Here is a 12,559-nt window from a genome sequence, read left to right as displayed (position 1 = left end):
TTGACATTTGACTGTAATTGATCTTTTGTATTGGTATGATTTTCTGGATAGTGGCAGTTCTCGATTTTATTGTACGAAGTAATAACTGAAGCCGTTGAATGACAAAAGCTAAAAGCTCACTGCTTTCTTAAATTTGAATTCGGTTGCTTTCAAAAAGCGGTATTGTTTTTTCTGATTTTGCTTTTCTGTTCTCCGTCTACATGTTAATTGTTGTCAAGGAAGACAGATCCGATATTTTTCTGGTTAACTGCAAATTGTTTGGTTTATGATACATTCTATCTGATGCTATGTTGACTTTCCCACTAATTTATTTAAAAAATAGATAGACATTGAGTTTTGGTTGTAAGTAATGCCTGTTGTATTTATTTGGTTTTGTTGTTTTTCTTGTCTCTTACTCGCCTTAGTGGCAGGTGTCATCTGCCCTCTAATGAGTTTTTTTTTTCATTTTAAAGTGGCTGGAGCCTAAAACGGTTTGTTTTAATGTATACACCAACTATTTTCGGCCAAAAAGTAATTTTTTGAAAATTTTCTATATATTTCTCAAAAACGTGATTGAGCGGTGTCGGTACATTATGTGCTAACTCACATTACTGTACCTCTTTGTATTCATTAAAAAAGTTTCAACAATGAGTTGTCAAGAGTTTTAAGCTGCTCCAATTCTAAAAATTCCATCAGACAGCCCGGTGCAACTCTTGTTTTAATGAGTTCATATCCTCCTTTAATCAGTCCCACCTGCACCGATTTTCACTCCAATTATACTTTAATGAAATTGGTCTCAAACTTACCCATGGCCCTGGTTCAAACTTGTGTGTGTTGCGCGAAATTGCAAATCAAATTCTCGTGCAACGATAGTTCAATTTTTGCGCTTATCGTTTACATATTTTTAGGCAAAGAAACACTCTTGGATCAGATTTGATGCAACTTTAGTTCAGATTGTTGCACCTTCAATGGTCATATTTTTCGGTATTCAATGTGTTGGGTGATCATACTCCAGAAAAGATCTCCAACAATGGGTTTCTTATTGTTATTTGCTAAATGAGAATGAAAATTGTTAGCGGTTAACGTTTCTTTTTTTAGCAATTTTTAATGCATATTAGAAGCTATTTTAATTCCAAAATACAGCATAAAATTCTGTCTTTCTTTTTTCCTAGATCTAGTGAATCAAAAATAGATTCTTTTTTTTCAAACTTGATCACTAAAGTCAATTTTGATCAGATTCTATAGCGTTTAGGATCAGATCTTCTCGAAAGAACCAGACATCATCTCAAACCCTGAGCACCTGCAATTAGGTGTTTTTCAGATATTAACGAATTTTAGCGGTGAGTCAGGGTAAAACAGAGAAAGTGATAATAACAAGAACTTAAATTTTTGTTGTGATGAGTGCGCTTGAAGGTAAGGTTTCTGATAATAAATGCTTCAAAGTTAGAGGAGTTATATATAAGTCTATATAGATCTTTTAATTAAAAGCTAATGGTTTTTATGACTTTGGAAGTTTTTTGGTATCAATGAATTCAATTTCTGAACTTTGCCTTTTTCCTGCTTTTTGTCGACTTGTTACCTAGTCCCATTTATTGACTTTGCTGCTAAGTGCTTTTAAATTTAGATATTGCCGGAGAGTTTTTGCCGTAAATGAGGTTTTCATTTTGTTTATTTTATTAATTGCATGGTCAGCGTACTCTTATTAATCCACATCTCTAATGTGTCATGGCTTTATTTAATATATTTAGTCGTTTATATTTGTGTCTTTTACTCAAACATCTTTTTTCGATCATCTCTTAGTTTGGTGATAATAACTCCAAAACATGATTGAGTGGGGTTGAAAAATTAGGTGCTAACGCACATATTCCAGCCTCCTTGTTTATTAGATACTTGTACCTGATGAATTAGCAAGGAAGGGTTTTTTTATGTAGCGATACATATTCTGTAGTTGGAGGAGCGTAACAAATTGTGGTGTCAAAACAAAAGAAATCCAATGAACATCATAAGGAATGTAACTTATTTGTACAAAGAACAATTGGCAGCCTTTCCTCCGCAGTTTGGTGACAAAAATTAAAAATAGTTTTTGTAAGGATTAGAAAACATAGCCAAAACTATCTAGCAATCTTTCATCATTTTGACTACAGTTCACTGCAATTCTTGCATAAATTCAAGGGAAAAAACAAAGATGTTATTGGTAAATCGAAAGCAATGATGGCCATTCTGATCGCAAAAATCAAGCCAGAGATTTTCTCGAGAAATTTTCAGATATTTTTTTTTGTTCGGTACACAGAGCTGCTCAAAAACAAGAATGCACAATTTATTTGTTTTGCACCTCCAGTTTGTTTTGCGGAAGTTTATTGGTGTGAAATGAAACGAGGAGGGTGCAGATTTCAGCTGGCCTGTGACAAAAATATTCACTCGCCTACGCAACAAAATATGGCTTGTACGAAAGTCGTTTTTATAAGATGCATAGTTAGTGCTTTCCCGGGATAAACCAGGTAGTCTTGGATCAAGCCTTAGCTCGATAACCATGTTGCGGATAAACTTAAAATTTTGGTTGATAAAATTTTGCCTGTGTGTGCTTGAAAACACGGCGTGAAGAAAACAAATTTGAAAAACGTTGTGTATTTGTTGTTAGAATACTTCAAGACGGGGACTGGCTAGCACCCCAAGTTCTATAGAAACTTTAAACAATCTTTTGGTGGTTCGTCTATTTGTTGAGATTGTACATTTTTCCCCAAGAAGGTTACTCTGTCGGCTGTTTAATGAACTTCCCTCCAAATATTTAACTTATTAAACAAAAATTGTAACACCAACAACTAGGAACGCTATAGTCAAAAACAGAAAAATGGATAACGTCAACAATCAATAGGACGATTTAACTCATCTGAAAAAGACCAATGGACTTAAAAAATCAATTAATTGCTCGTAACAAGTTTAGCTCCCAGTAGCTCTGCAATTAGCTAATACGTTATTACCCCCATAACCAGCAGCTCCAGTTTAGATGGCTCTGCAGTTTCACTCACTAGAATTACGCTACAATGTTTTCTACAGAGAACTAATTAATAACTACAATCTACAAATTTCTCTCACTGAGAAAAAACTGCTCCGTTCAAGAGTTCTCACTATCTCTTTCTCTCTCCCTCTCCCTCTCTCTCTCTTTCTCTTTTGTCCTCTCGAGAGTGTCCAAAAGTCTTCGCTTGCTGAAAAAAAAACGAATTGAGCTGCATCGTGGTACCTAAAAGATTTCGCTGTGTTTTCATCCTTTGTTCAAGCCACCATCGTTTCACTTTTTTGTTATTCGAGAGCTTGAACATATCTTGTTACAGGGTCGGTTGTGGAGTCACAATTTTTTAGATTCCTAATTTTTAAACAATTGAGTTCTCCGCAAAAATTTGCGTTCTTCTATTTGTTTTGTTTCAATTAGAAGCTTCTAACCAATGATTTTTTACTTTTTGTACTTATCTCAAACATTGAACATATTTCATAACTCGTTATTTCTTCAAAAAATGCCTCTGAACTATTATTGTCTTTTCAGTGTCGAATACTTTAAATGGCTATAAATTCATTGAAAATATTGATTCGGCCGAGTTCAAAGTAATGAAAACTTTATTATATTTATTTTTCCTAGCTTATGTTTCGAGTAGACACTTAAGAAATGCCAAAATTTTACCTGATATTGATCTTGACAGACGCAAATTGAACATTAGCACTCAAAAAACTATTTGCACTGTTTCTAAATTTTCATCGTATTCCTTCCGCATTCGAATAATCATTTCAAGAATTTCGTTCAAAAAAATTGTCCTAATAAATGCTTATCGAGTTTTGACTTAAAACTGTTCTACTATAATAACGGGAAAAAAACAAATTTAAAATTTAGTTTCCGTTTCTTTTTGTTTTTAATTCTTATCGCATGGTTTTCCACATTCCCGATTACTCTCCATTTCAAAATGGTCATGGCCCGTTGAATTGTTACACAGCCTTACACCACAATACCATTAGGCATTAATTATTGAAAATTTCTGCTACGACCAAATACAAAATGAAAACAATTGGTTAAACTATTTGTCCAATTACAGTATGCTTTGTTTCTGCCACTTTAAAGTTTGTCAAGAAACCTTTTGTCGCATACAGTGTTATTTCTTTTCAACGTGTTTACAAAGCAATTTTGCTTTTGTTTACGCAAACTAATTAACCAGTCAAAATCAAAAATTAACTACAGTGTTGATGGCCTCAGAGTTTAATGTAGCGCTATCAGCCAACTCCACAACATTGAATGAGCTGGGATGCAGACCTCCAACTGGCATCACTTAATCTATGTGGTCTGCGACAGTCAAAACCGTCGACAAAGTCATGCGCAGTTTCAAAACGATAATGTTTAGGAACGCGGAAAGGCAAACATAACTATCGTGGGGTCATGGAAATATGATCGACAAAAAACCACTTTCTGACCCAGTATTTGGTATCCGTAAATTATGTTTGTAAAAGACCACTGTGAAGAGAAAGTTCATAAACTAATTTTATGCTAAGATTTGAAATAAGCCTATCTAACTCATAATGCCTAAGTGTCTCAGGGTCTTATATTGAACATTAGACTGTTAGTTTTAATAGAAGTTAGAAAGTGACTTTACATTTTTGTCTGATCATATTTACACAATTTTTCACTGTCCATCCTGCGAAATCATGGTTGTTTCGACTTATTTTTTTACCTATTCACCCAGTTTTGCCTAATTTTGAAGCATGTTTGTTTTGCGCCTGGCGCGTCAAAACTTTGAATACATTCAGGTCAAAAGATCTTTTTAAAATTTCATAAACTTTTAAAGACAAACTTTACAAAAAAATTACCTAAGAGATATCTGACGCAGCCTATTTTTGCAAATCTATATAATTTATACCGCAATTATTTTACGATCATGGGTTCAAATGTCAACATTTGGGATGTTCCCAGACCTTCATCAAGAGCAGATTGCGCGCAGGTTGCTCAGATTCACATTGAAAAAAGACAAACACCTGCTTCTGCTACAAAAATCCAGGCTTCAATTTGAACGAGACCTCTTAGACAAGGGACCGTTTTTCCATTGAAAGTACACTCTTATTTAGATAAATAGATTAAAAAAAGCTGCTGCAGCTGCTCTTTTTAATTATTTTCTTTGATTCTAAATGCAGATTGTAAACTGGGGAAACATATTATTAAACCTAGCACTGTCAGGATCAGGGCCGAATCATATACAACAATTTCAGAAGTCTTGAATGATTATTCGATATAAATTATTATCAAAAATCCCTGTATCGACAGTTCTGCATTGATTAGTTGCGTCGAATAGAAGAGCAAGATTTTTTCAATCAGATGTTGACTTATTCATTGACCCTGTTGAAGACCCCAGTTGTAAAGAAAATAGTTCTGCTTCAAAACGCTACCAGTTGAAACCTGTGCATCACCACAATATAGCTCAAATGGATGAAGTGGCTCAAATTAACAAAATTTTAGACAACCAAAATTGTGAGACGCGAAATTGTAAAATCATGGTGCTAAGATTAGTTTTGAGTTTTCAATTGATTTTTGAGTTCTTTTTCACCCTTAAAATGAAATCACCATTTTCTCAAATAATCAGATCTCTCCTTTATGTCTCTTAAGTCTATTGTTAATTATCGTTTCGCTATTCTCTCATTTCTGAGAAACTCTTTCTTTTACTTAGTTAACAAGGGGGCTCGTTAATGTGCGTTCGCACATGATGTTCCGACTCGAGCTCATCTACATTTTCAACTGAATTGTCAACTAAATGAAAAGACAACAAAAATAGATGGTTTATTTTTAAAAAATTGTTAAAAAACCTAACTACTAATTGAATCACATAGTGAAACGCCTCATTACAGCGCATATGAGATCTGCCAAAAAATACGAAAAAAACAAACAACAGAACTAGAAAAAAATTAAAAACTTCACGGCAAAAACTCAATATCTGAATTTAAAAACACCTAATAACAGCGTCAAAACGCATGCAGATAAAGACATAACAACACAAATTCTTTTTTTCCTAACTATGCAGCAGATGGAAGTTTTCCTGAATGAGACTAGGTAACAACTCGTTAAAGAGAAGAAATAATGAGGAGAAATTCAAAAACCAATCAACATATTTTAACCAAATAATTGCAAACGTATTAAAAATCATTAGCTTATCATAAAATCATTCATGATCAATTTTCTGAAGAGTCATTATGAAAACAATAGGACCTGTCTTTAGTGAGATTAAGCCATGGGAATGGACTAAAGACGCTGAAAAACTCAAAAAATTACAAACAATTTGCGAAAACACAAATTTTTGAAGCGATTAAAATCATTAGCTATTATCTGAATATTTTGTACTTTTATTTCAGTTTTTATTTATACCAATTCAGCTAACATTATACTGGAAAAATAAAAAGTTCTTATGGGCCAGATTTGAAAATCAATTGGAGCTGTTATTACCCGAATGTGCAAAAAGAAGAGAAAAAGAGACAGAAGTACAGCAATTACACAACTTTAATTGAAAAGCATATCGGCCAACAAAACATCAGATTGATATAAAATCAGTAAACTTCTGAAATTCAAAGAATTGAATGGTACATCTCAATAATGAAAAAAAGTCAAAGTTGACAAAAACAACATCATTCAACCCTTAACTACAAGCTGATGAGATCTGGTACCTAAAAAATAAAAAAACAGACAAAAAAAATTAGGGGAAAAAATGAGCGAGAAAAATATCGAAGCCATTGAAAAATGAACTTTTTCAGTAAAAATTGTTCTCTCTTCAACTAATTTCCTAAAAGCATTCGGACTCTTTTTTTAGCAATACGGCTTCAAAAAATCATCAAATATAATCAATTACATTAAAATCACGAAACTTTTCAGAAAACCCGTAATACCAACGCCATTAAACTCAATACCCTTCATCGGAAGCCACTAAAAACGCAAAACTATGCCTCCAAAAACAGGCAAAATCCAGAAATTCAGTAGAACAGTGCAAGAAGAAAGTGTCGAGGTCGAAGCCCTTTCAACCATAAGCTTTTCTCTGAAAACTTTAAATTTCATCCATTGAACGTCTTCATTAAGCCAATGGGAACTATCAATATTAGGATAAGGCGATAAAATTTTTTTCAAAAATTACTAGAAAAATATCCAAAATTGAAAAAAATGGAAACGGTGCATCGAAGTCTTAAAGCCAGTAGTTAGAACATAAGACCGCTGACTAGACAACTTTTGCTTGAACTAAAAGAGAAAGAGGTCCTGTCATTACTGAGACTGACCTCCAGTTCACAAAAACAAGTTTAAGATTTGTAAATGTTCAAAAATTTTTTGAAAAAGTATTTTTAAAGTCTTAACAACTATTGAACTCAATATCTTCCGACGGATGTCAATAAATACGCTCAGTTATGCTACAATGGGACAAAAAGGATGTTTCTTGTGAACAGGTAATCAATAAGACATCACAATAAGTCTTATGACTATGAAAACAACAACAATTACAGGCAAAAACCAAAAATTAAATAGAAAACTGCGAGAAGAAATTGTGGCAACCATTTAAACCATGAGTTCTTATCAACTAAACTTAATCTATTATCCATTGAACGTTTTTTAACAAATAGTTGCTATCAAAATTAGGATAATTTGATTCTGATTAGATTTCAATAGGAACCAATAATACAGAAACATCCAGGTATTTTGAATTTTTTTGAAATCTTGTTGCTTTGAAGTCATATAACCAATAGTTAGAAAATAAAACCAGCGGCCAGATTAATTTTGGTTTATGATTAAGGAAGGTTAAAAAAAGTTTGAGAAAGTTTATTTTCAAACTCTTAACAGCCTTTAGCTGTCCACTTAAGGCACTATGTAGGTTCACTTAATGCGCATAACAAAAGCTCTTGCACATTTACTCAACGATTCCATGCAACCGGACTCCAAAAATTTATTACAGCCTCAAAAAGAAAATCGAAATTTCATTTAATATTACGAAAACTCAGAGTCGAAGCCAAAAAAACATAAATGATTCCTTGAAAACGAACTTTTTTTTCATTGGGCTTCATTTGACTGTAAATGAGGTTTGTCATTAACGGAACCTCAATTTGAAAAGTGACCTATCACTAAGAGACTTAAAAAAACAATTGTAAAATTTTCTAAAATTTGTGCTCTAAATTAGAGTTCAAAATTTTTTGATAGTAAACTTCCCTATGAGACCAGAACTAGTCATTTTATCGCATTTCGTCTATTGTAAACACAATATTGATTCATTTTGTGGCGTGAAATGTAATTTTGAATTACTTTTAACGAAAAAGATCTTGATCTGAATATAGATTACACTAAAAGTGAAAAAAAATTGTGCCAAGTGTCTCTTGTTCACAAAAAACTTCAATCCTCGATAACTCCTCGAAAATTACTAAATTAAAAAAAGTTTCGCTGGAAGAGCTTTTTAATGATACCACTCATATTTCTCTACAATAAGTATATCGATCGACTAAAATGGTCTGAACAAAAAACAACCATTTGAGTACATAGTTCCTCCCCCCAAAATAGGGGTCGGATCAAAAAGGTTTTCATTTCAACTGCGAAAGTCCTTAACCCAACATTCTGTGCTAGAACAAAAGAGTGGTATCAGTGGGACTTAAAAGGGAGAATTGCTAAATCTAATAAAGGGCATTTATTTCATCTCATACTATGTAAATGAAAAGCGTAATTTAAATCCGTTCAAATGATATGCATTTCGTTATTGTGAGTAGAACTATTTATAGAATATTCCCTGTAAAAATATATGAATGCTAGGTATTGAAAACTGACTGTAAATTGACTAGGTAAAAATCGTTGCAGTTTTTATATTGATTTCCAACTCCTTGCTTGAAGATGATTCAGATTTTCTAAACATTATATCGACTATTTTGTTTCAAATTTTTTATAATTCGACGATGAAACTATAATAGTCTTCAATCAGATTACATTACTCATTTTGTAGATATAAAATACTAGTAAAACAGGAACATTTCCTAAGATTTTGCTAAATAATTTTAGCATACGTTGCTTTTTGTAACTGAAGGTTATGATTCTGATTGTGAAAGAAACACTCTGATAGAAGCACCTTTTCTGGAAGTAAAAACAACCAGGATCAAACTTTAACTAATGAAAAGAACCAGAAACCAGTAAATGCTCTTCTTTTGTAACTCTGTAACTTTTTCTTATATTCTTTTCTCAAAAAATTTTATAAACAACCAGCAACGCAATTGGCATCGCGCAGAGGTAATTAAACTAACAATAAATTGGAAACCAAAATATTTCAGCAATTTTAACCTCTTACGACAGGTCAGTTGTTGCAACTTCCATGTACTGCCGTATTTTGTGATCCCAAAAAAGATATGCGCCGTTAAACATTTTCTTAACAGCCATAAAATAATTCTGAATTTTTTCTGTTTTGTTTGATATTTTTGGGTCGTGAATTTTCTAATTTGACCCACAATTTTGCTATGTTAGGGCTTCAAGTGGATGCAAAGTGAGTTTGTTTTTTCCTCCACTCGTTTTAGACGGATTTGTTGGCAGAATAGACTCATAAACAATTTTCGTGTGTGAAAAAAAGCTAACGAAGCAAAAATCGCCTGACTATTTTAGTTCAAACAAAAACCAATATCAACGTTTTGGGTTGAGAAAAATCCAGAGCGAATAATTTAGGTTGAGTCAACGTAAAATGGAAAAAATTTGGCTGGCACCTAATACCGGATGTTGTCCGCCTACAGTCTGCTTCCCACTTTAATATTTGTTGAGACACATTTTGTTGCATACATTGTTTTTTCTATCCATGTTGATGCTGATCACTAGTTGGCAAGTAAATATTTCCTCAATTTTTTGGATCGGTAACATCCGGAAAACGTCAACATGTATTTAAGACCACAACTTTAGTTTTTAACCTTCTTTTCTTAATTTGTTCCGTTGAAATTTCATATATAGTTGCCTCATATGTAGTCTCATACCAAATTTCTTATATAGTTGCCTGAAAACATAATTCAATCACCTTAAACGTGCCGCTTCCAATATGGAACATTAAGTCGAATTTTCAGAACGATGGGGCTTTTAGAAGTTCGTTTTTACATTTTTCATGGTGGGGGCTACAGAATCAAAACTATCCCTACTTTTTCTAAGTCCTTCATTATTTTTATCAGCTGCAATCAACTTGGGTTCTCTGTATGCAATATCTTTAATAGTTCCTTCTTAGTTTTTCTAACTTTTTAACGTGTTTGCAAAGCAAGTTTTGGTTTTGTTTTACGCAAATATGAACAAGATTTCACTCCACATTACACTGCTAAAACTCATTCTTTTTGTTTACTTAAGACACATATATTCTACTTTGACTCCAAAACTTTTCAAACTAATTAACCAGTCAAAATCAAAAACAAACTAAAGTGTTTATGGCCTCAGAGTTTCAAGTTGTGGTATCAGCCAATTCCGCAACATTGAACGAGCTGGGATGCAAATCTCAACCAGGTTTCGCTCAATCTATTTGGACTGCGACTGTCAAAAGCAGTGACAAAATCACGCTCAACTTCGAAACGATAATGCTTTAGGAAGCTTAAAGGCAAACATACCTATCTTGGGTTCTTGGAAATGTGATCAACAAAAGGCCATTTTTTGAGCAAGTATTTTGGTATCCGTAAATTATGTTTGTAAGAGACCACTGTGAAGAGAATGTTTAAAAAGTAAGTTGATGCCAAGATTTGAAATCTACCTCATCATTCCTAAGTTCCTCAAGGTCCTATTTTGAATTTTAGACTGTTAGATTTAATAGAAGTTAGAACATGACATTTGATTTTTGTCGAATCATATTTACAAAGTTTTTCACTGTCCATCCTGTGGAATCATGGTGGTCTTGACTCTTTCTCTTACCTACTCAATTTTGCCTGATTTTGAAGTATGTTTATTTTGTGCCTGCATGTTTATCTGAGCGTCATAACTTTGAATAAACTCAGAACAAAAGAACTTTTTAAAACTTCATAAACGTTTAAATACAAACTTACGAAAAAAATTTAAAAAAGATATCTGACGCAGCCAATTTTTGAACACCTAAATAATTTACCCCGCAATCATTTTACTGTCATGGGTTCATATGTCAACATTTGGGATGTTCCCAGACCTTCATCAAGAGCAGAGCGCGCACAGGTTGCTCAGATTCACATTGAAAAAAGACAAACACCTGCTTCTGCTACAAAAATCCAGGCTTCAATTTGAACGAGACCTCTTAGACAAGGGACCGTTTTTCCATTGAAAGTACACTCTTATTCATATAAATAGATTAAAAAAAGCTGCTGCACTTCTCTTTTTAACTATTTTCTTTAATTCTCAATGCACAGATTGTAAACTGGGGAAATATATTATTAAACCTAGCACTATCAGGATTAGGGTCGAATCATATACACAAGTTTTAGGATTCTTGAGTGATTATTCGATATAAATTATTATCAGAAATCCCTGTATCGACAGTTCTGCATTGATCAGTTGCGTCGAATAGAAGAGCACGATTTTTTCAATCAGAGGTTAGCTTATCCATTGACCCTGTTGAAGACCCCAGTTGTAAGGAAAATAATACTACTTCAAAAGGCTACCAATTGAAACCTGTGCATCACCACAATATAGCTCAAATGGATGAAGTGGTTCAAACTAACGAAATTTCAGAGACAACCGCAACTTTGCGACGTGAAAAGGTAAAATAATGGTGGTAAGACTAGTTTTGTATGTTGACTTTTTGCACTCGAAAAGTGTATACATACAACTCATCTTTGAGTCCTTTTCAACTGCCATTTTTTTGACCTGATACTATATAAATGAAGAGCAAACTATATATCCGTTTAACTGATCTTCAATCCGTTAACGTGAGTAGAACTATTTATGGTATATTCTATGTAGAAATAAATGGATGCTATCCATTGAAAACTGACCGTAAATTGACTAGATAAAATTTGCCTCCTCGCCTGAAGATGATTTAGTTGTTTGAACATTACACCGACTACTTTGCCCCAAATATTTTTGTTCCGACCCCACTTGTGGGGAGGATGAACTATATACTCAAATGGGTTTTTTTTGTTCAGTCGATTTTGGCCGATCGATATATTCATCGCAGAGAAATGTGAGTGGTATCATTAAAGAGCTGGTCCAGTGTAGAATTCAAAATTAGAAATATTTTTTTGAATTTCATTTTTTTCGAAGGGTTATCGAGGATTGAAGTTTTGTGTTAACACGGGAAATTTGTTCACTTTTAGTGTGATTTTTCTTCAAAATAAGACATTTTCTATAAAATAGTATTTCAAACTTAACTTTCTTGCCAAAAATGAACCAATTTCGTGTTCCTAATAGACTTAAGGCAATAAAAAAAGACTAGTTCTGATCTCATGGTGAGCTTCTATATCAAAAAAAATCGAAATCTATTTGAGAGCTCTATATTTTTTTATAAAACTTTTCCACTTTTTTTGCTTTTTTAAATCACCTAGAGATAAGTCGCTTTTCATATCGAGGTTCCGTTAATGACACATCTTCTTTACAGTCAAATGAAGCACAATGAATAAAAAAATTGTT

Source organism: Convolutriloba macropyga, chromosome 7 (assembly GCF_964194025.1).
Source record: "Convolutriloba macropyga chromosome 7, txConMacr16.3, whole genome shotgun sequence".
In the NCBI taxonomy this organism is placed as follows: Eukaryota; Metazoa; Xenacoelomorpha; order Acoela; family Convolutidae; genus Convolutriloba; species Convolutriloba macropyga.
The sequence above is the reverse complement of the archived record's forward strand: the minus strand, read 5'-3'. Positions refer to the sequence as shown.